The sequence below is a fragment of the Myxocyprinus asiaticus genome, chromosome 18 (assembly GCF_019703515.2).
Source record: "Myxocyprinus asiaticus isolate MX2 ecotype Aquarium Trade chromosome 18, UBuf_Myxa_2, whole genome shotgun sequence".
In the NCBI taxonomy this organism is placed as follows: domain Eukaryota; kingdom Metazoa; phylum Chordata; class Actinopteri; order Cypriniformes; family Catostomidae; genus Myxocyprinus; species Myxocyprinus asiaticus.
In genome coordinates, this window is record NC_059361.1 from 29403491 (window position 1) to 29429049 (window position 25559).

General features: G+C 36.6%; 1 pseudogene; it reads right to left on the minus strand.

Annotated features, from left to right (window-relative positions):
* The window catches only part of LOC127456135 (bile acid receptor-like), a 55807-nt pseudogene that overhangs the window by 15296 nt on the left and 14952 nt on the right, over positions 1-25559 (minus strand).

A 25559-nucleotide genomic window follows, 5' to 3' on the forward strand; every position in this document is an offset into this window, starting at 1 on the left:
TTCATCTCTGGAGTTTGTTCCCGGTCTTTCAAAAGCCATTGTCAAACCCAGAAAAGGCTATGTGCCTAAGATACTAACCTCGCTCTTCAGAGCACAGGTGGTTCACCTTCAATCCTTCTTCCCTCCTCCATTTATTTCGGATGAGGAACAATCCGTGCATTTGTTATGCCCTGTGTGGGTGCTACATGCATCCGTTGAGTGCACCTGCCAGTTCAGATTGTCTGATCAGCTCTTTTTGTGCTATGAAGGATGCACAAAAGGAATGTCCATCTCCAAGCAAAGACTTTCTCACTGGATCGTTGATGCGATTGCCCTGGTTTACGAGTCGCAGGGTAAGATTTGCCCAATTGGTGTTAAAGCACGCTCAACTAGAAGCATGGCCTCCTCATGGGCATGGACAAATGGATATTTGTTTGCAGCAGGATGGTCTTCTCAAAACACATTTGCAAGGTTTTAAAACCTAGATGTAACATCCCTCTCTTCACAAGTTCTCACTGTTTAGAGCACTTGTTCTTTCGTTTGCCAAACATATACTTATGCCCCTCCCTTTAAGCACGGGCTCCCCATAATTTTACACAACCGCCTGCATTCAGGCCATTGTAATTTACCATAAAGTCACAAGCACTTTCATTATAAATAAACTCCCTTCCCGACTTGGTTCGTGAAGGGATTAATTCATATGACCATAGTTCATATATTCATTCTGAGTGCTCCCCTCCTGGCCGAACATTCTAATGTCGGTCGCAGTCCCGCTGGTTTTTTCTTTTTCTCCCCTTTTCTCCCCAATTTGGAATGCCCAATTCCCAATGCACTCTAAGTCCTCGTGGTGGCGTAGTGACTCGCCTCAATCTGGGTGGCAGAGGACGAATCTCAGTTGCCTCCGCATGTGAGACCGTTAAGCCATGCATCTTATCACATGGCTTATTGAGCACGTTACCACGGAGACGTAGTGCATGTGGAGGCCCACACAATTCTCCATGGCATCCACGCACAACTCACCATGCGCCGCACTGAGAGCAAGAACCACACATGATAGCGACCATGAGGAGGTTACCCCATGTGACTCTACCCTCCCTAGCAACTGGGCCAATTTGGTTGCTTAGGAGACCTGGCTGGAGTCACTCAGCACACCCTGGATTTGAACTCCAGGGGTGGTAGTCAACATCAATAATCGCTGAGCTATCCAGGCCCGTACTATTACATTCTTGATTATATTGTGTTTACTTGTTCATTAGCTGTCAGGACATAATTTTAACCAGATTATTATATGGATTGAGTATGCAAAGATGAAATGAGAGTTCTGTTATTATATACGACTTTATTTCTTCCATGGAACACAAAAGGCAGAATGTTAGAATTCAGTTTCAGTAAATTTTTTCAAGCAGAATGTTAGAATTCAGTTTCAGTAAATTTTTTCAAACAATGAAAGTGAATGGGGACTGAGGCTGTCAGTCTCAAACATTCTACCTATCATTACCTTTTGCATTCCATGAAAGAAAGAAAGTCAAACATATGGGCTTGAGTAATGACGTAATTATCATTTCTGGGGGATAAACCAATTCTTTAAAAAATTTTGAGAGTAGCCACATCCACATTCTAGAAAATTGTTTTAGAAAACTGTTCAAAGCAGTTGGGGGAATCACAACCCCTAACCACATCCTCCACAGTTTTAGCAATAAATGCGTTGAGTTAATATGCATTATTAATAAAGATTTTATATCCTTTCTTATATGTTAAAATGAGAACTTTCCTGACCCATGTTTTTTAAAAATTACCCAAAAATTACATCTTTTATATGTTAAAAATATATTTACTTGTGTCTCCTTTATCTTATTTATGTATACATGGTATACATTGGTTTATATTACATTGGTATTGGTTTATATGTATTTTTATATTTTATATAATTTTTATTTATTTGTTTATTTTTTCCTTCACCTGTACTTGTCTTTATGACTCAGTGATTGTATTCATACATTGTTTGATCTAATTAAACATTTATATCCACAGTTTTAGCACCATTTTTGGACTTTTCAGACGGTCCCTTACCACACCCTCCACAGTATTAGCATGTTTTAGCACAATGTGCAGACTTTTCAGATGGCCCCTTACCCAACACAGGCAAATTTTCCAACTTATATCAATGTTAAATTATTGATCTGGAATGATTTCACCATGGCGCCATCTGACCAGCTTAAATACTGGACATATTGCGTCCAGTATTGATATGGGACGCATCATTTTATCTTTAAATACGGGACGATCCCGTATTTTACGGGACAGGTGGCAACCCTAATTGTGATATTATGCAGACTATGTTCTACTAAATTTGGTTTGAGTTCTAGATTCAAACAAACACAATTCACAAGTACACAAGCAGTTACACTTTATAAGTCTACACTGGACTCTTTATATATGCTAGTCTCTGACTAGCATTCCATCAAATAAATGTTAATGCCTGATATTGCACTCCGTACCACATACTATAGAATGCATACTTGAAAAGGAAACTGCTTATGCTACATATACATAACTAGGAAGGACCCTTGCATAAGGCACATTCCATTTCAAATTCAGGCTACAGTTGCTTGGCGTTTCTTATATTAACATCCTTTATGCTTATAAAAATACTTGAGACCACTTGAAGATCATAATAGTGTATTTATTGGCTTAAAAAAGAAAAGGATGATAAATTATGATTGTCAACTGATGTTTGAAAATAAAAATGAATGATAATTCTCTAGCTTGATTTTGCACTTTTTTAGCTATATGACTTCATATATGATTTGATATATGATATATGATTTCAGTGGTCTATTACTGATGCTTGAGGTTAAGACATTTCAAATGATATATGGTTAGTCCCGATTAATTAAATTGTACTAGACAGTGAAATGTACAGTACAGGAACACTGAATAAATGAAAAGAAACAAGCCTCTAATGCATGGTGTCCTCATGAACGTTACATTTTAAATGGTGTAATGCATTAAAAAGCAATATGTGTAATATTTTATGTATATTGTGTTTTGTTGTCTGTATATTGTGTACAATGTGTGTATTATGTGTACATATTTTTCAGTGAGTGTAGAGTATTCTGTATATCTTGTAAGAGATGCAATGCTGGTGGGACTGCACTAATAAAGTGATTTGATTACATAACAATTTTAATCAAGTTTAATTCATTCAAACTTTAAAACAATCATTCAGCTGGTTTTGTAGAAGCCACATTTGAAGCAGTGTTAAAAAAAAAATCTATCAACAAAAACATTCTTTGGATTGAATACCCATGCAATGCAATACCACTGAAGGTCTACAACCTGTGAAGACAAGCTCCATGCTTGATTAAGATGATCATAATCTGTTTCAATCCTTCAGAATAAACAGGAAAAGTGCAGTGCAGTGCATGCGCTAACAATGGGGTAGCCATGATGACGACATTCATCCATGCTGCTCCTGAAAGCTAATCACGACAAAATAGTTGTGGAAAAAAAAATACAGATAAAGTACAAAAATATATCACTAAACACGATATATCAGATAAATATATCACTAAACATGAATTAATTATGAAGCTGCTAACAGATTCTCGCACTTTTACACGCAAAACCTGAACCAGAGCCCCTTCCAGGTTAACTCTACTTCCAGGTCAAAGAGCTGTCAAAAATCTCACAAGCCAATGAGAACTCCTCTTTGTTAGCCCCGCCCACACAAGAGTATTGTGCCAGAACTGCCCAAGTACACCTTGCTGCAGACTGTAGCGTGGTGACGTACAGGATCTAATCCTCTGTGTAGTGGATTTTAGTGACATAGTGGAGGTGTATTCACATTTAAATGTTTTGTGTCATTACTGTAGAGTACTTAACGGTTATTAATACATTTATTCATATAACACACACACAGATATACATTTACATTAGAGCTGCACAATTAATAAAATAAAATCTAAATCGCAATGTCATTGTGCGATTATTACACCGCAAAGAGTTGCAATTTAATTAAGTAATTAATAGCATGATTGCACTGCTCGCTTCAAAGTTTATGCACGCTGCTCTGTCCTGTATTGTGTAAAAGCATTAATACAGTGTTTTCTGAGCAGTTCTGTGCTCCACAACTCCATCCCGTGCTCAGAGTAACAGATGTGCTCCGAGTTTGGTTCCGTTTGCTTACTTGCGCTGAGCTCCAGATTCACTTTAATCTCACTTTTGCGTCCTTCCAAACATCTTTGGCTGCTACATGTTAATATATAAATACAAACAATACACCCCAAACAATACACCCCATAGTGTATTTATGTATAGCTGAGATGTTAAAATGAGTAGTATGAATATATTGCTTAATTTATATAGTTTTTTATGTGGGTGAAGAGGAAAAACTGGGTCAAGTAATTAACAAAATCCATGGTTATGACCATTTTTAAAAGCTAAGCTGTATTAAACAAATGTGTCAGTGTAATACTTTAATACTAAGTAATGTATTACTCAGTGTAATGCATAAAAAACAAAACATCCATTACGTCACCAAATCCACTACGCAGAGGATTAGATCCACTACGTCATCGCACTACAGTCTGCAATGAGGACCCTCTCAAACTGCGAATGAAAACTCCGGGTGTGTAAAAGAAAACTTTGGAATTGTGACTGAAAACGCGAGAAGCGCATTCATAAGTCCTGATCAGCGAATGTAAACAGAGAATTTCATTAAAAAAGAATGCACTTTGAATAAATTTTTTTCAGCTTCAGTGTGTTTATTCATTCTCAGTTTATATTTTTATTTGTTTCTTGAAAAGTTACATTAAAAACAATTGGCACAAATGTAATCCCATACACTATGACCTCAATATTTGCTTTTTGTTTTTTTTGTTTTTAAAGCAGGGATGAGTCAAAATAAATGTTTGTGGTAATCAATAGTATGCCATGAATGCTGTTGGTTGATCTTAACCTGTATGGAATGCAGAATATTCCTTTAACTTCAAAAGGTCTTCTTTGGAAGGGTTTGTTCATTCCAAACTATAATTACGGAAACTAAAATATATAAAAATTAAATAGAAATGTTTCCACAAAATAAAAACTAAACTGAAACAAAAATCATTAATAAATCATTAATAAAACTAAAACTAAACTGAAATTTATAGCAAATTTGAAAACGGTATTAAAATAAAACTAATTTAAAAATGCAAAACTATAATAACCTGGGGCGGATTAGAACCCTGAACTCCTTGTACTAGATGTGAAAACTTTACCATGAAACCAATCAGTCATTCTAACTAAAATTTACTGATCCATGTATTTATCCAAAAACTAACAATATCCCAGCGCTGACAGTGTTAAATGTACGGATAAAGTTATCAAATTAATTTTGTGAAATATTTATTGGAGTGCTTGATTTGGTCATCAAAAATGAATATTTATCAAAAACGTAAAAAATTATTTGACATTATCTGTACATAATTAATGAGTTTTGCCACTTTGTGACGTCACCAGCCCCCCACTTTTTAAAACAAAGTGATGCTCATGGTTATGGATTAGACATAGTGCCCACTCTATATATGGGCTTTCCTCTTTGGAAAGTTCTTGGCAATCAGCCAGTGTTTAGACTTCTGTGAAACTGAAGCCAGTTTTATTTTGGTGTCCTTTTACATGTGTAATGTACACCACTGGATTACCAGGATGGCAAATTTCTAGTTGTTATTTAGGGCAGACAGATGATGCATTATTAATGTTAGTTAGGCCTTCAGTTGAACAATGGCTGATGAGCTCCATGAACTTTGTTCCGGGCTATACGTTTTGTGTTTTTAGATGGGCTCAACAGGTAAATTATTCAGTCTAAATAAAACAAAAAGGCCCTACCAAACTGTTGCTGCAAAGTTGAAAGCAAACGATTCTCTAGAATATCATGTATGCAGCGTAAATGGGTGTTGATCAAGTGTGTATGCGGGGAACAATTTAGAAACCCAGACAAAGGAGAAACCAAAAATAAATACTCCACAAATAATTTCAAAGCCATGAGTAATGATTCTTCTAAAAGCTTCAGGTCATGAATCATCTTGTAAAATCACTTTGTAATCCTATAGACAAATAAAAAAAACTCACCACTCTTTCTAATCCTGTCCTCCAGCACATCTGTGTGTCCATAAGGCAGTTTCTTGGTGAAGACCTGAGCTGAGCGCAGGAACATTGCCTCCACTGCAGAACTTTTTAATAAAGCGATCTGATCTTCATGATCCAGAGACTGAAAACCTGCTCAGAATACATGAAGCCGACAAATAAATTAGTTTGGAACTGTTGTGACATTTGCATAGAATTTGTAACACAAACAGTTTGATATGACCTTTTCTTGAATTACACTCACTTAGCACTTTATTAGGAACACTATGGTCCTAATAAAGTGTCCGATGTGGTCTTCTACTGTTGTAGCCCATCCGCCTCAAGGTTCGACATGTTGTGCATTCTGAGATGTTATTCTGCTCACTACAATTGTACAGAGTGGTTATCTGAGTTACTGTAGCCTTTTTGTCAGCTCAAACCAATCTGGCCATTCTCTGTTGACCTCTCTCATCAACAAGGCGTTTCCATTCACAGAACTGCTGCTCACTGGATGTTTGTTGTTTTTGGCACCATTCTGAGTAAACTCTAGAGGCTGTTGTGCATGAAAATCTCAGGAGATCAGCAGTTACAGAAATACTCAAACCAGCCCGTCTGGCACCAACAATCATGCCACAGTCGAAATCACTGAGATCACATTTTTCCCCATTCTGATGGTTGTTGTGAACATTAACTGAAGCTCCCGACCCGTATCTGCATGATGCATTGCACTGCTGCCACACGACTGACTGATTAGATAATCGCATGAATAAGCAGTCGTACAGGCCTTCCTAATAAAGTGCTCAGTAAGTGTAATGTTATCTTGCATTTTTTATGACTGAACCTGCTATGGAAATAGCTGTTCTTGAATGTAGCAGCATTGGAAGAGTATTCTGACCTGGTATCGTTTTTGTGAACTCAACCAGCACCTGGACATGACTAGTTGCCATCTCTGTCAGTAGAAGGAAGTTTTCCTCTGCACTGAACTGCTCTTGTAGCTGCAGACAAAGGAGTAAAAAGAAAAATACCATGTCAGCATGCAAATAAGCCACTGTTTTATGACACTGGTGTAGTGATAACTAAGGTTAAATAACAATCATTTAACAGTGATAAAAACAAGCAAAACCATTTTCTAATTTTAACAGTCACACTGATCTGTACATTAAATAATCCATAAATGCTTTATGTCTAAAAATACTACACTGTAGTATACACTATAATACTATAGTGAAGAATAAACATTTTATAACTTTCTTTGTGAAATTAGGACATCAGAAGACATACCAGTTTTTTTGCCATATCTTGAGGGATGTGATGTTTATTGTAAGCATCAACAATGTAACTTATTAAAGACTGCTGGTCTTGACTCAGTTCTATGTTTTCCTAAAATGATTTAAAAAAAATTATGTTTGTCGATTGGATCATGGGGGATACAGTAATCCAACTATGCATATTGAAAGAAAGATTGGTGCCATTTTTTAATTACAAGCAAACTTTTGACCCCATAAAGATCTAACGCATCTATTTTACAACCCTCTCGCATAATATAATCTTTAAGAAGTAATAGTGTATGTGAGCAAAAGTGAAAATAAGACCTTACTGCCTTAGTGAAGAGAATCATAGAGGTTGCCCTTGTACCTTTCGACAGCATTTCAATAAAAGTTGTCACAGAACACCCTTAACTTTAGTTTGAAATTGTACCTGCAAAGTTATATTGTAACAACAATGGCACCACAAAAAGCAGCCAAGGAGTTGGAATCTGGCCAGTTAATGTTCACATCAACCATCAGAATGGGGAAAAAATGTGATCTCAGTGATTTGGACCATGGCATGATTGTTGGTGCCAGACTGGCTGTTTGAGTATTTCTGTAACTGCTGATCTCCTGAGATTTTCACGCACAACAGTCTCTGATGGCTACAACAGCATAACACCACGTCGGGCACTTTATTAGGACCATAGTGTTACTAATAAAGCGCTCAGTGAGTGTATGTAAAAAAAAATGCTTAAAAGAATACTGGTTAACTGTACCAAACACTGGCAAAAAGGCAAACTCTGTCACATTTTATATGTATTTATTCAATAATAATAGTATGCAAAAATGTCATAAAAAATGCAAGATAACATACACTTACTGAACACTTTATTAGGAACACCTGTACACCTACTTATTCATGCGATTTTCTAATCAGCTAATCGTGTGGAAGCTCCTGACCTGTATCTGCATGATTTTATGCATTGCACTGCTGCCACATGATTGGCTGATTAGATAATCACATGAATAAGAAGGTGTATAGGTGTTCCTAATAAAATGCTCAGTGAGTGTATAAATGTACAATTCTAGAGACCAAGGGTAATATATTAGCATATGTTTAAATTATAATCATTAATGCCCTAAAATGTATGGGACAGAGGATTAATAATGTGGGTCTTCCAGAAAACTACCTCAGCTACGTATTGATCAGACTCATTTCTTAATTATAATAACCCAGTCAGACAGCAAAGGTGTTCCTATCTTGGAGAGTTTAGTGGCAGATACAATCTGTTTAACATCTCTGCTATCACTAACATCATCCCCTATGCTTTCGTCAGATGAGGCCTTTGTATTTTTCCTCAGCCGTTTGGATTTGCACTGGATTTCGGTTAACAAGCCTGTCAATACAAGTACAACATTGGTACGACATAAATGAAAGCTGACATTACACTTAGGGTGCATTTGCCTGTTTTCTCTATTTCCACAGTGAAATGTCAAATGTAAGCAGTCCCAAGTCAGTTTGTGATAATGTTATTAGCAATGGCGAAATCTCAGGGCCAGCAAAGCCTTCTCTGCTGGCCTAACATGCCAAATAAATAAATACTTTTCATCCTTTCATTCTCAATCACCTTTTTACCTATGTATTTTTAATCGCTTTACACTCTTAATTAATTTACAAACAAATGGAGAAACACGAAAAGTTTATCCAGTCAGAATTTATTCCTTGATGCTTACAAGCAAAGTGTGACAACTGTTTCACAAATTGCATGAAGCCATGCTCCTTAGCCAAATGAATGAGCAACTAAAGTCAGATTGTCAGATTCATCAGCCAATCAGATTGATTTATTTGTTCTTGGTGGGTGTGATCTTTAGGATATGTCCCGGTCAAGGCCTTCTAGCTGGCCTTGAGTGATGCAATCCCACTTTAAATGATGTAATTTGAAAGTGAAGAGCGCAAGATCATCATCACTGCCGCTATCGCCATTGAGAAGGAGATCCTTATGGATTTAAAAACACGAGATGTTCTGCATGATCGTGTGATTGCTTAATTTATTAAACAGGAAAGGAGGACTGATTTTCACTTCAAGTAAATTGGTAAGTGCTTTATGCATTGTTATAGCAACATCAGGAGTTTTCTAAGTGTAAATTAGGCTGCTTGAGCGTTCAGTGTCAGATCAAGTTTTGAAAAGTAGAGGATTAGATCCACTACGTCATCGCACTACAGTCTGCAATGAGGACCCTCTCAAACTGCGAATGAAAACTCCGGGTGTGTAAAAGAAAACTTTGGAATTGTGACTGAAAACGCGAGAAGCGCATTCATAAGTCCTGATCAGCGAATGTAAACAGAGAATTTCATTAAAAAAGAATGCACTTTGAATAAATTTTTTTCAGCTTCAGTGTGTTTATTCATTCTCAGTTTATATTTTTATTTGTTTCTTGAAAAGTTACATTAAAAACAATTGGCACAAATGTAATCCCATACACTATGACCTCAATATTTGCTTTTTGTTTTTTTTGTTTTTAAAGCAGGGATGAGTCAAAATAAATGTTTGTGGTAATCAATAGTATGCCATGAATGCTGTTGGTTGATCTTAACCTGTATGGAATGCAGAATATTCCTTTAACTTCAAAAGGTCTTCTTTGGAAGGGTTTGTTCATTCCAAACTATAATTACGGAAACTAAAATATATAAAAATTAAATAGAAATGTTTCCACAAAATAAAAACTAAACTGAAACAAAAATCATTAATAAATCATTAATAAAACTAAAACTAAACTGAAATTTATAGCAAATTTGAAAACGGTATTAAAATAAAACTAATTTAAAAATGCAAAACTATAATAACCTGGGGCGGATTAGAACCCTGAACTCCTTGTACTAGATGTGAAAACTTTACCATGAAACCAATCAGTCATTCTAACTAAAATTTACTGATCCATGTATTTATCCAAAAACTAACAATATCCCAGCGCTGACAGTGTTAAATGTACGGATAAAGTTATCAAATTAATTTTGTGAAATATTTATTGGAGTGCTTGATTTGGTCATCAAAAATGAATATTTATCAAAAACGTAAAAAATTATTTGACATTATCTGTACATAATTAATGAGTTTTGCCACTTTGTGACGTCACCAGCCCCCCACTTTTTAAAACAAAGTGATGCTCATGGTTATGGATTAGACATAGTGCCCACTCTATATATGGGCTTTCCTCTTTGGAAAGTTCTTGGCAATCAGCCAGTGTTTAGACTTCTGTGAAACTGAAGCCAGTTTTATTTTGGTGTCCTTTTACATGTGTAATGTACACCACTGGATTACCAAGATGGCAAATTTCTAGTTGTTATTTAGGGCAGACAGATGATGCATTATTAATGTTAGTTAGGCCTTCAGTTGAACAATGGCTGATGAGCTCCATGAACTTTGTTCCGGGCTATACGTTTTGTGTTTTTAGATGGGCTCAACAGGTAAATTATTCAGTCTAAATAAAACAAAAAGGCCCTACCCAAACTGTTGCTGCAAAGTTGAAAGCAAACGATTCTCTAGAATATCATGTATGCAGCGTAAATGGGTGTTGATCAAGTGTGTATGCGGGGAACAATTTAGAAACCCAGACAAAGGAGAAACCAAAAATAAATACTCCACAAATAATTTCAAAGCCATGAGTAATGATTCTTCTAAAAGCTTCAGGTCATGAATCATCTTGTAAAATCACTTTGTAATCCTTTAGACAAATAAAAAAAACTCACCACTCTTTCTAATCCTGTCCTCCAGCACATCTGTGTGTCCATAAGGCAGTTTCTTGGTGAAGACCTGAGCTGAGCGCAGGAACATTGCCTCCACTGCAGAACTTTTTAATAAAGCGATCTGATCTTCATGATCCAGAGACTGAAAACCTGCTCAGAATACATGAAGCCGACAAATAAATTAGTTTGGAACTGTTGTGACATTTGCATAGAATTTGTAACACAAACAGTTTGATATGACCTTTTCTTGAATTACACTCACTTAGCACTTTATTAGGAACACTATGGTCCTAATAAAGTGTCCGATGTGGTCTTCTACTGTTGTAGCCCATCCGCCTCAAGGTTCGACATGTTGTGCATTCTGAGATGTTATTCTGCTCACTACAATTGTACAGAGTGGTTATCTGAGTTACTGTAGCCTTTTTGTCAGCTCAAACCAGTCTGGCCATTCTCTGTTGACCTCTCTCATCAACAAGGCATTTCCATTCACAGAACTGCCGCTCACTGGATGTTTGTTGTTTTTGGCACCATTCTGAGTAAATTCTAGAGACTGTTGTGCATGAAAATCTCAGGAGATCAGCAGTTACAGAAATACTCAAACCAGCCCGTCTGGCACCAACAATCATGCCACAGTCGAAATCACTGAGATCACATTTTTCCCCATTCTGATGGTTGTTGTGAACATTAACTGAAGCTCCCGACCCGTATCTGCATGATGCATTGCACTGCTGCCACACGACTGACTGATTAGATAATCGCATGAATAAGCAGTCGTACAGGCCTTCCTAATAAAGTGCTCAGTAAGTGTAATGTTATCTTGCATTTTTTATGACTGAACCTGCTATGGAAATAGCTGTTCTTGAATGTAGCAGCATTGGAAGAGTATTCTGACCTGGTATCGTTTTTGTGAACTCAACTAGCACCTGGACATGACTAGTTGCCATCTCTGTCAGTAGAAGGAAGTTTTCCTCTGCACTGAACTGCTCTTGTAGCTGCAGACAAAGGAGTAAAAAGAAAAATACCATGTCAGCATGCAAATAAGCCACTGTTTTATGACACTGGTGTAGTGATAACTAAGGTTAAATAACAATCATTTAACAGTGATAAAAACAAGCAAAACCATTTTCTAATTTTAACAGTCACACTGATCTGTACATTAAATAATCCATAAATGCTTTATGTCTAAAAATACTACACTGTAGTATACACTATAATACTATAGTGAAGAATAAACATTTTATAACTTTCTTTGTGAAATTAGGACATCAGAAGACATACCAGTTTTTTTGCCATATCTTGAGGGATGTGATGTTTATTGTAAGCATCAACAATGTAACTTATTAAAGACTGCTGGTCTTGACTCAGTTCTATGTTTTCCTAAAATGATTTAAAAAAAATTATGTTTGTCGATTGGATCATGGGGGATACAGTAATCCAACTATGCATATTGAAAGAAAGATTGGTGCCATTTTTTAATTACAAGCAAACTTTTGACCCCATAAAGATCTAACGCATCTATTTTACAACCCTCTCGCATAATATAATCTTTAAGAAGTAATAGTGTATGTGAGCAAAAGTGAAAATAAGACCTTACTGCCTTAGTGAAGAGAATCATAGAGGTTGCCCTTGTACCTTTCGACAGCATTTCAATAAAAGTTGTCACAGAACACCCTTAACTTTAGTTTGAAATTGTACCTGCAAAGTTATATTGTAACAACAATGGCACCACAAAAAGCAGCCAAGGAGTTGGAATCTGGCCAGTTAATGTTCACATCAACCATCAGAATGGGGAAAAAATGTGATCTCAGTGATTTGGACCATGGCATGATTGTTGGTGCCAGACTGGCTGTTTGAGTATTTCTGTAACTGCTGATCTCCTGAGATTTTCACGCACAACAGTCTCTGATGGCTACAACAGCATAACACCACGTCGGGCACTTTATTAGGACCATAGTGTTACTAATAAAGCGCTCAGTGAGTGTATGTAAAAAAAAATGCTTAAAAGAATACTGGTTAACTGTACCAAACACTGGCAAAAAGGCAAACTCTGTCACATTTTATATGTATTTATTCAATAATAATAGTATGCAAAAATGTCATAAAAAATGCAAGATAACATACACTTACTGAACACTTTATTAGGAACACCTGTACACCTACTTATTCATGCGATTTTCTAATCAGCTAATCGTGTGGAAGCTCCTGACCTGTATCTGCATGATTTTATGCATTGCACTGCTGCCACATGATTGGCTGATTAGATAATCACATGAATAAGAAGGTGTATAGGTGTTCCTAATAAAATGCTCAGTGAGTGTATAAATGTACAATTCTAGAGACCAAGGGTAATATATTAGCATATGTTTAAATTATAATCATTAATGCCCTAAAATGTATGGGACAGAGGATTAATAATGTGGGTCTTCCAGAAAACTACCTCAGCTACGTATTGATCAGACTCATTTCTTAATTATAATAACCCAGTCAGACAGCAAAGGTGTTCCTATCTTGGAGAGTTTAGTGGCAGATACAATCTGTTTAACATCTCTGCTATCACTAACATCATCCCCTATGCTTTCGTCAGATGAGGCCTTTGTATTTTTCCTCAGCCGTTTGGATTTGCACTGGATTTCGGTTAACAAGCCTGTCAATACAAGTACAACATTGGTACGACATAAATGAAAGCTGACATTACACTTAGGGTGCATTTGCCTGTTTTCTCTATTTCCACAGTGAAATGTCAAATGTAAGCAGTCCCAAGTCAGTTTGTGATAATGTTATTAGCAATGGCGAAATCTCAGGGCCAGCAAAGCCTTCTCTGCTGGCCTAACATGCCAAATAAATAAATAATTTTCATCCTTTCATTCTCAATCACCTTTTTACCTATGTATTTTTAATCACTTTACACTCTTAATTAATTTACAAACAAATGGAGAAACACGAAAAGTTTATCCAGTCAGAATTTATTCCTTGATGCTTACAAGCAAAGTGTGACAACTGTTTCACAAATTGCATGAAGCCATGCTCCTTAGCCAAATGAATGAGCAACTAAAGTCAGATTGTCAGATTCATCAGCCAATCAGATTGATTTATCTGTTCTTGGTGGGTGTGATCTTTAGGATATGTCCCGGTCAAGGCCTTCTAGCTGGCCTTGAGTGATGCAATCCCACTTTAAGTGATGTAATTTGAAAGTGAAGAGCGCAAGATCGTCATCACTGCCGCTATCGCCATTGAGAAGGAGATCCTTATGGATTTAAAAACACGAGATGTTCTGCATGATCGTGTGATTGCTTAATTTATTAAACAGGAAAGGAGGACTGATTTTCACTTCAAGTAAATTGGTAAGTGCTTTATGCATTGTTATAGCAACATCAGGAGTTTTCTAAGTGTAAATTAGGCTGCTTGAGCGTTCAGTGTCAGATCAAGTTTTGAAAAGTAGTGCTGCATTCCATTCAACTCGGAAAGTCGGATTTGACAACTTCCTACTGGGAAAAATGCAATGGAATGCATCTTGAAGTCAGAATTACAACTTGTAGGCTGGTGTAGAAATTCTCAACTCCAGTTTCATCGTGATGCAGGGGCATGATGTCACACAAACATGTCGACACTCAGGGAGATATACAAAGTAAGTGATAAACATTCACTTTATTAAGTAATATCGATAAATTTGTTTGTTTCCACATTACATGATATTAAAACTTGTTTAACAAACGCCTGCTGAAACAGGTGTATAAAACATTATAATCTCTTTTGATAATCATACACCTGAAGCACAAATGCTAGTGCTGTAGCATTGTTTATCAGTTGGGTTGCTAGGAGACATCTCTAATGAGAGTCAAAACCCTGCTAAGCTAACGAGAACGTTGCAGTTCTGAATATCGGGGAATGGAATGCATTTATGGTCGGAGACATCAAGTAGGAATATCCCACATCCAACTTGAATGGAACGCAGCATAACCGTGTACCCTGATGAAACAAAATTTATTGCAAGCAACATTTAAATCACAAATATTATTAGATAGATTTTTCCAGGTATTATAGACCTCCTTGGTAGATTCATATGAAAAATTATGATTTTTGAATGTCTGTTCAGGAGACGTTCATTTCACAAAACAGTCATGCTGCATTTAAAATTAGGCTTGCTTGAGCATTAAGTGTCATTTCAAGTTCTGGCTTTCATGCATGGACGTGTTTTAAAATGTCAGTTAGTATTACTAGTTAGCTGTGACACAATGAATGATGCCCAAAGGCACAGTGTGTCTTATTCATTGTGAAACTGTGTTTTCTTAATGGCATGAATCACACTGAAGGTCTAGACTTTTAATGCAAGGCCTGCCACTGGTTATTAGTTTATTAGAGTAGTTATTAGAATATACTCTATTAATTGGTTAGATCTAACTGATATGCAATCAGTTCTTTTTTCCTCAAGATTTATTGCACAATATCCAAATCCAACAATCCAAAAGAATAATAATAATTTTAAAAAATGTCAGCGTTTATGGAGTGTCAGCAGGGCAAGCACTGAATATCCTGTAACATCTGAAATATTTATGTGAAAAGCAATATACTATTCATAAGTGACAGGAGCTTAGAAAATGCTGCCTCTTCTCAGCTACTGTAATAATAATATATCGTCTCTTGTAAACCAATGTTATTTGAACACAAACCTTATTTATTTGTTCCCCAAACTGAACAATGTCTCATTATTGATGCTCTCTCTTTTGAAAATAAATTATTGAAAGTTGCTTTTGACAATCTCACACTTTTTTATTGAAACTGCTTGACATGCTGTCTTAGAGTTGCATGCAAAATGATAGCATCTGAATCCATGTGCTTGACTTTGAACATGAGGAAGTAGTTGTACAGCAACAAGTTTTACAATGTTGACAACGCTCTTCTTACATTCTGCAAGCATGCCCATCTCTTTGCACTTCCTTAGTCAACATTCTTGGCACTTCCTGCACGTGTACATGTCCATCTCACAGTTTCCTCTGCTCTTACACTTATATACAGCATTCTTTGTGATACTTCTTCTGAAGAAACCTAGAAGACATAGATTAAATAAACAAGCAAATAAAATGTTCTGTTACATGCACTAGTAAACATACATAAATTCCAGTCTCAAGAGTATTTTTATAAGGTCCACACCCTCATTCCACATGACATTTTCCCCACTAACCCTAACACAAAGGCCTTCAAAAATGTAATATACTCCCAAAAGTAGGTCAGCAGTGGCTTAGGAATGTAACCTGAGCAGGATGTGACCCAAATTTTTACTTAATCAGAATTTTGTTTCCCAGTAAAAAATATGCAAACAGTCTTAAAACAAGATATATGTATTTGTAAAGCATCATTAAATAAGATATTAAGTCTTATTTAAAGGACTTATTATCTTATGTAATATTTCTTTTCAAATATTTTTTTTAGGATGTTTAAATATTTGTAATAAAAAAACAAGACACAAAATTCTGATGTAGAACATTGTTTTTTTTTGCAGTGTGAGAATCGTAGTACAACAGACAGCATCACTGCAAATCTTGGTGCAAAACCATTAGGAGAAACAAGGAGGCCACTTTGTAAACACAGATTAAGGAATAGGTTCACTGCAGCCCAGTGTATGTAACGTATGGTGTAATGTTTAAGATATTACATACTGTAATGTAATACAAATACTCTTGGATACTCAATTTTCAGTTCTAGGCAGCAGACAAACATGTGCAGTTATTTATTGGAACAGGTAATTATTCTAGCATGAACCAATGAGCAAAACAACACACATTAACTTTGCATGGTGCCGTGTGGGTCAGGTTGCCTGCATCATTATTCAGCAGAAAGCTGAGAGGCAACCCAAACCAGACTGAGCGTGAAGGAGCACCAAACCCAGCCAAGCCAGTGGGTCTCGAGACACATAGCCCAGCGTCTGCCCTTTGGGCATTGTCCATGCACAGGTGGAATTACACTTGCAGTCATTCACCCAATGATTTCCCAAAGAGCTAAAATTGGTGCATGGGGTTCCATGACATGTATTACATTCTTCATAAGCTGTAGCCAGTTATGCTGTGAGACCAGGCACACTGTGATATTATAGAAAGTTCAAGGGTGAACAAAGAGATCATGGTGCCACATTTGTTTGCAGTATGTATGGGATTATCGTCCTGCTATACTTTTTAAAGGATAGTTCACCAATTCTGTCATCATTATCATCAATATCTGTGGGCAATTGTCAAATAATGTTGTCCAAGGTAATAAAAATGAGAAATCTTTTAAAAACTAGTTTAAAACACACGTGTCAAAATCGTAGAAATGTAATCTGTGTCCTTGTTGGTTTCATACATTTTTGGAAAAAAATATATAGCATTTTTTTTAAATGTCATGTGGTGTAACCAGTAAAAGGTATTAAAATATTTTCCTTGCACTTTGAATACATGAGTTTACACAAATTAATCATTAAATGTGCTGTAAACTATTTTTTAATTATATGGTATGCAAAATATTTTCCTTCTTTCTAAAAGCTATCACTGAAACAAGTGTTTAAGTGTAAATAAGAAATCTCACAGTCTCTTTGATCAGCCAGTCAGAAGACTTCGATGTGCTTTCTGCCTGTCAATCATTCTGCATGTTCTTGTAGTAAAGCAACTGAAGCAGAACAATCAGGTTTATGTTACATTCAGATTCATAACAGTTGTCAGCTATTTTGTTACTGGTTTGCTTGGCAACCGTGAAAACAGTATCTATGGAGGGCGGTGTTTTGGAAAAAGGGGGCATGTCTAATTCAACGGCTCAGTCTCGCGGAAGTTCCAGAATGGCTCAAATCGCTTGCAGCACTTTTAATTAAAAAAATAAAAACTAAAACATATTTTTCAAGTTGAAAAATATTTTTTACAAATATCTTGAATTTTCAAGTTTTCTCAGGGTTATTCCACATGATCTGAACAAAATGTGCCATCTCATAAAAAAGTGAAAATATTGAAAGTATATGCTATTTTTTTTAATTTTTTTTTTTTACTTCATACACTTGAGGGTGTAAAGGAGTCTGCCCTGTTTTTTTTTTTGTTTTTGTTTTGTTTTGTTTGTTTTTTGGTCACATGAAAACACTGCTTATTTTCAAACAAAGTTATTACAATTTTTTTTTTTAAGAAATAATAATAAAAGATTATTCTGCACTACTCATGCCAACATTTCTTTTTATCAAGAATTTCAGCTTTTAATGAGACTTTGATTTATTTTTTACTCTCTCCAGACGATTATACCACATGACATTTTTAACTTTAAGCCTCATAAGAAAAAACAAAATGACTTAAAATTCAGAAACTGAAAACATGTTCATCATAGAAGAGGTATATTCAAGTAATTGTTTTGTGTGAATTACCTTTTTAATGTATTTTTAAAGGGATAGTTCACCCAAAAATGAAAATTATCTCATCGTTTACTTACCCTCATCCCATCTCAGATGTGTATGACTTTCTTTCTTCTGCTGAACACAAATGAAGATTTTTTGAAGAATATCTCAGCTTTGTAGGTCCATTCAATGCATGTGAATTGTGGCCAAAACTCTGAAGGTCCAAATAACACATAAATGACTCCAGGGGTTAAATTCATGTCTTCAGAAGCAATATGATAGGTGTGGGTGAAATTCAGATTAATATTTGTTTCCTTTTTTAATATAAATCTCCACTTTCACTTTCACATTCTTCATCTTTTGTTTTTCACATTCTTTGTGCATATCACCACCGACTGGACAGGGAGGAGAATGTGTAGTAAAAATGTCTATCATATCACTTCTAAAGTTATGGATTTAACCACTGGAGTCTTATGGATTACTTTTATGCTGCCTTTATGTGCTTTTTGCAGCTTCAAAATACTGGCCACCATTCACTTGTAATATACAGACCTACAGAGCTGAGATATTCTTCTAAAAATCTTTGTTTGTGTTCAGCAGAAGAAAGTCATACACATCTGGGATGGCATGAGGGTGAGTAAATTATGAGAGAATTTTCATTTTTGGGGAACTAACCCTTTAAAAAACATAACTGATCCGGAACAAGAAAAAAAAAAGAAGAAAAAAGAAAAGAAAAAAGAAAAATGCATGTCATGTCACTGAATGATGACGAAGGCTGTCAGTCCCTAACACTCTGCCTAAAATCTCCTTTTGGAAGAAAGAAAAATATAAAGTTTTGGAACATCTTGATGGTGAGAAAATGATGGCAGAATTTCTAACCAACAAAGACTGGCACTAAGCATGGCAATTAATTCAGGTCTTTTCAGCATGGATATCCAGTAAAATACAAATGGAAAAGCTACATTTGTGCTAATTGTAGCAAACACAAAACTTAACATGTAGGTAGGTAGTCCAAAAATATCTACTTTGTGACTAATAATGGCAACAACAAAAATATGGTAAAGTATGGGATTCACCTTTACATCCCTCACATGTGAGAGCATTGTAGTGATACCCTGAGGCTTTATCTCCACACACCACACACAGTTCCTCGCCTTTGCTCCTTCCTGAGTGGGTAGCATATCTGGACCTCTTACACACAGTTGGGACGACAGGGCAAGACTCTTCCATTTCATTATCAAAGCCACCCTCCAGCGGTCCTTTCCTCATCTCAAACACTGTGGATTGAGAGTACCACTCCTCCCCACCATACTGTGAGTAGCAGTGCTGGCTGGAGTTGTATGAGGGTGTTAATATGGAGGGCACCACCGTGTACTGCAGGCTAGGATAGTGAGTGAAGGGCAGGACCTCCTGGTCCTGAAGCAAAGGACTGCTTTGTTCTGCCAGAATATCTAAGGAGAAGATGGCAGGAGTGAGTGGTAGTTGTGAATTTACACCTGTCATGGAGATGCAAAGCTCAAGTTCAGCGTACACTTTTAGCCAAGCACAGAGTGCTAATAGGTCTTAAGCCAACATGGTGAGGTACTGTTACCTAGCAGCCACCAGTAGCGTTATCAAAATGATCACCTTTATCTCATAACTGATCATTATATGCCATCGAGAAGCATGGCCATTTTCCACCTAACTAGTCGCCGTTGACTTCTATCTAATTTTAATTAAAAAAAATCTCTTCCCTCCTGAATACAGGAGTCCAACATACCCGGAAATACCACATAACAAGAAATCATTTCCCATGCAGTCTTTGCAGTTACACATTAGTGCTGTCTATGAATTCTTTTTTTATTTGATAGGTGTGTTTTGTTCATTTCTCTGATAGCTTGACAGTGGAATGTGCTTTTAGTTTGTGGGGGTAGGCTTAAAACCAGTCATACAAAAAGAAACGCTTACACTGAATTTGGCTGTAATCCATGATTTAATAATTTAAATATTTAGGTACATTACATTTAAGCTTTTAAAGATGCTTTAATCCAAAATAATTTACAGTGCATTCAAGCTACAGTTGAAGACAGAAGTTTATATACACCTTAGCCAAATACATTTAAACTCAGTTTTTCACAATTCCTGACATTTAATCGTAGAAAACATTCCCTGTCTTAGGTCAGTTAGGATCACTACTTCATTTTAAGAGTGTGAAATGTCAGAATAATTGTAGTGAGAATGATTTATTTAAGATTTTATTTCTTTCATCACATTCCCAGTGGGTCAGAAGTTTACATACACTTTGTTTGTATTTGGTATCATTGCCTTTGAATTGTTTAACTTGGGTGAAACGTTTTGGGTAGCCTTCCACAAGCTTCTCACAATAAGTTGCTGGAATTTTGGCCCATTCCTCCAGACAGAACTGGTGTAACCGAGTCAGGTTTGTAAGCCTCCTTGCTCGCGCATGTTTTTTCAATTCTGCCCACAAATTTTCTATCGGATTGAGGTCAGGGCTTTGTGATGGACACTCCAATACCTTGACTTTGTTGTCGTTAAGCCACTTCGCCACAAATTTGGAGGTATGCTTGGGGACATTGTCCATTTGGAAGACCCATTTGCGATCGAGCTTTAACTTTCTGGCTGATGTCTTAAGATGTTGCTTCAATATATCCACATAATTTTCCTTCCTCATAATGCCATCTATTTTGTGAAGGGCACCAGTCCCTCCTGCAGCAAAGCACCCCCACGACATGATGCTGCTACTCCCATGCTTCATGGTTGGAATGTTGTTCTTCAGGTTGCAAGAAACTCTTGTTCCTCCAAACATAATGATGTTTATTATGGCCAAACAGTTCAATTTTTGTTTCATCAGACCAGAGGACAATTCTCCACAAAGTAAGATCGTTGTCCCCTTGTGCACTTGCAAACTGTAGTCTGGTTTTTTTATGGCAATTTTGGAGCAGTGGCTTCTTCCTTGCTGAGCAACCTTTCAGGTTATGTCGATATAGGACTCATTTTTATTGTGGATATATATACTTGCCTACCTGTTTCCACCAGCATCTTCACAAGGTCCTTTGCTGTTGTTCTGGGGTTGATTTGCACTTTTCGCACCAAACTACATTAATCTCTAGGAGACAGAATGCATCTCCTTTCTGAGCAGTATGATGGCTGCGTGGTCCCATGGTGTTTATATTTGTGTACTATTGTTTGTACAGATGAACGTGGTACCTTCAGGTATTTGGAAATTGCTCCCAAGGATGAACCAGACTTGTTGAGGTCCATAATCTTTCTTGGCTGATTTCTTTTGATTTTCCCACGATATCATGTAAAGAGGGATTGAGTTTGAAGGTAGGCCTTAAAATACATCCACAGGTACAACTCCAATTGACTCTAATTAGCCTATCAGAAGATAATTGGCTAACTGCCTAAAGGCTCGACATAATTTTCTGGAATTTTTCAAGCTGCTTAAAGCTAGGGTGTGTAAACCAGAGAGGCTAGCAGTTAGCAAGCTAACTTTGAAAGCATAGAGCCTGCCCTCCCTTCAGAGGTTTCTCCAAAGCCACGCCTCCTCTATCTCACACACACACACACACACACACACACACACACACACACACACACACACACACACACACACACACACACACAGAGCAGAGTCTAAGCGCCAGGAGGAGAGACGTGTTGGTGGAATCGATTGCAATGGTTTCTAATTACCTCATGTCCCAAGTTATTTTATTTTTGTTAAATAAATTTTTTTTTGCACGTTAGAGTTTTCACGATAAGAGCTCGCTCCCTCTGCACAGTGTCAAGGAACCCGCGCTGATGACGTGTGATTGTCTGCGTGAACAAGTAGCAGCGGTATGCAAATATAGATTGACAGACAGGAAGGACATCCTATCATTACATTCAGACCGAATGCAATGATTGGTCAATCATTTTTTAGTCCTGTCCCTTCCACAGAAGATATATATATATATATATATATATATTTACATTTAGACCACTTAAATTATTGATTGCTATCAGGATGTGAAGAGACTATCAACCAGTATAACAAAAAAAAAAATTCTGGAAAAGATTGCACACCCTAGCTTTAAAGGCACAGTTAACTTAGTGTATGTAAACTTCTGACCCACTGGAATTGTGATATAATCAATTAAAAGTGAAACAATCTGTCTGTAAACAGTTGTTGGAAAAATTACTTGTGTCATGCACAAAGCAGATGTTCTAAACGACTTGCCAAAACTATAGTTTGCTAATATGAAATCTGTTGAGTGGTTAAAAAATGTGTTTTAATGAGTTCAACCTAAGTGTATGTAAACTTCTGACTTCAACTGTACATATTTTAGCAACATATCCATTCAGTGGGAATTGAACTCATAACATTGGCATTAGTAGAACAACACTCCATGAGTTTAGCTACAGGTCTTTCTCTGTTTTTTACTTGTTTATAGCAATTACAATAAGACAATTCAGTCAAAATGTAGTCCATTTGCTACCAGTGACATAACTGTTTCATAACTGGGAGAGGCTGATTGAAATCTTATTGGCAAGTCAATGCATTTGAAGTCTGAAAGAAAAAAAAAAAAGCCTGAACGTCTGTACTATATCCATACCATTCACCAATGGCACTTTCACTAAAGTCTTCAACAACACATACAGTGCTATGTTCTGATGAATTACTAAATTGAATGTATTTGTACAGAACTTTCCAAAGCAGATTTACAAAGAATAGTTCAAGGATGACAGTGTCAAAAAAAAAAAAAAAAAACCTCCTGAAGATTCTTTCTCTATCGTCCTAGAATTATGAAATTGCACTGACCTGGAGCCTTCCCCTGCACCATGGCCATGTTTATGTGACCCGGTAAAGGTACTGATGATCTATAGCTGTATTGATTCCTAACCATCCAACTTTGTTTCTTTAACTCATCAGCATTACTCCCTGTGTCTATATTGGCTAGACCCTTTTTACAAAATATTACTCTAGAACACCTTCATACTTGCCTAAAAAGCATTAGTGGCAACAAAGGTTGCTTTAGTTGCTCATTAAGCTGAGAGTCATAGTTCCTTGTCTCATTACAGGTAGGATGGATCTACCTTTATAAATGTCATCTTGTGCAAAATATGCTGACGCGTGGTTGTAAATTTAAAGATAACAGTCTCATTTTAAATGCTAATAGGAGAACTCTTGTCTAGTAACACCAGATAGTAAGATCAAATTTCTGTCTTTATTTCAACATTGGATTTATAGCATTAGCATAACACAGAAAAGAAGCCTGTTTTAATCTCAACTATACTCACCAAAAAAGTGCGAGCTCTCTGATAGGGGAACCCATCACTGGGTGGAATCTCTCAGTCCAGAATGGAAATTATGAGGTTAATCCTATTTTTTCAAGACAAATATAATTCATCAATTTACCTTTTGATGCAATATAGTAAAACACGTAATTGAAATTGTAATCCTCTGATTTAGGTCAAGATAAAAGTCTGTAATCAATTTAAAAGTTAACTTTTGTACTAAACAGTAGCATCATTCAAATTTAATTCATATTTCTTTCATTGCAAAAAAGTAATAGTTGAGCAAAGTAAAAAATTCAACAGCTATGACTGTGTAAACTGCAAACAAAAATGTGACCGTGAGCCACGGACAAATCAGCCAATCAGAAGACTTTGATGTGCTTTCTGCCTGTCCATCATTTTGCATGTTCTCATTGTGTAATAGTTGAAGAGGATCATTCAAGAAGGTTATAGCTGCAGGCAGAGCTCCAAACCACAAGCAAAGACACAGGGAGGCCCAAGCCTTACAGTTTCCCTAACCCTAACCATGAGTGGAAGTGACGCCCCCTTTTGGAGTTGGCACAACACCTTTTAAGAGTAAGCCAAGCCTTTTCTGAAGTAACCCCGCCCTCTTTTGGAGATTCCGCCCCCATTTAGAGATCTCCGAACTGCAGTTGTACCTACTTTGAAAATTCAGGTTTAATGTAATATTCAGATTCATAACAGTTGTTATATGAGGGCACTATTTTCAGACTGTTGTGTTTGACAACTGTAAAAAGACCTACTGCTCTACAGTTTGGTGTCGGTCTAAACACTGTCTTTGGAGGGCAGTGTTTTGGAAAGAGGGGGCATGTATAATTTAACGGCTCAGTCTCCTGTAAGTTCCAGAATGGCTAAAATCGATTACAGCAGTGATTCTCAACTAGGGGGCCTCGGCAGACTTCCAAAGGGGCCTAAAACTGACATAAAAAGTTTTAAAATCAGTTAACTATATTATATTAATCTAATAACTAAAAACCCTTTAAAAAAACAAAGTGTACAACATGTAAACTGACATCCTATTTCTTATTTTAATTCAATAACTCCCTTCAATGACTTGAAACTATGGATTTATCAATCCTAAAGTATCGATACTTCTGATACTGATGTTATATCAAGAATGTCGATCCTCACATTAAAATATCCATTCTAAATGTTTTTTTGTTTTTTTTTACTATTGATTATATTATATAGTTCCATTAAAAAATTATGCATATCATAAACTTCAAAGTGGAAAAAAATAAGTATATTAGCAAATAGTTTCGTAGGATGGGGACTATTTGTCTTTTCGCTCATATTACAGGTGCTGTAAGCGATTATTTTATAGAATGATATGCAGAAAATGTTTCTTCTTCCTGAAAGATATCACTGAAATTAGTGTCATGAGATATCTCACCGGTATTTGTGACAGCACTAGACTGTGTAAAATGTAAACAAAAATGTGACCGCAGGCCACATAAACATGTGAAGTGCTCTCTGCCTGTCCATCATTTTGCACGCTGTCATTGTGTAGTAGTTGAAGAGGATCATTCGAGACGTATATTGCTGCAGGTAAAGCTCCAAAAAGGTGTGGGAGCTCCAAACCACCAGCAAAAATATAGGGAGCCCTTTACCTTACCTAAACCATGAGTGGAAGTGAATGTTTATGAGTTGGCACAACCCCCTTTTGGAGTCACCCACCCCCTTCTGGAGTAACCCTGCCTTCTTTTGGAGATCCCACCCTCATTTGGAGATCTCCGGCTGCAACTATGCCTACTTGGAGAATGCAGGTTTAATATCATACTCAGATTCATAACAGTTGTCAGTTGAGGGTGATATTTTGCTACTGTTGTGTTTGACAACTGTG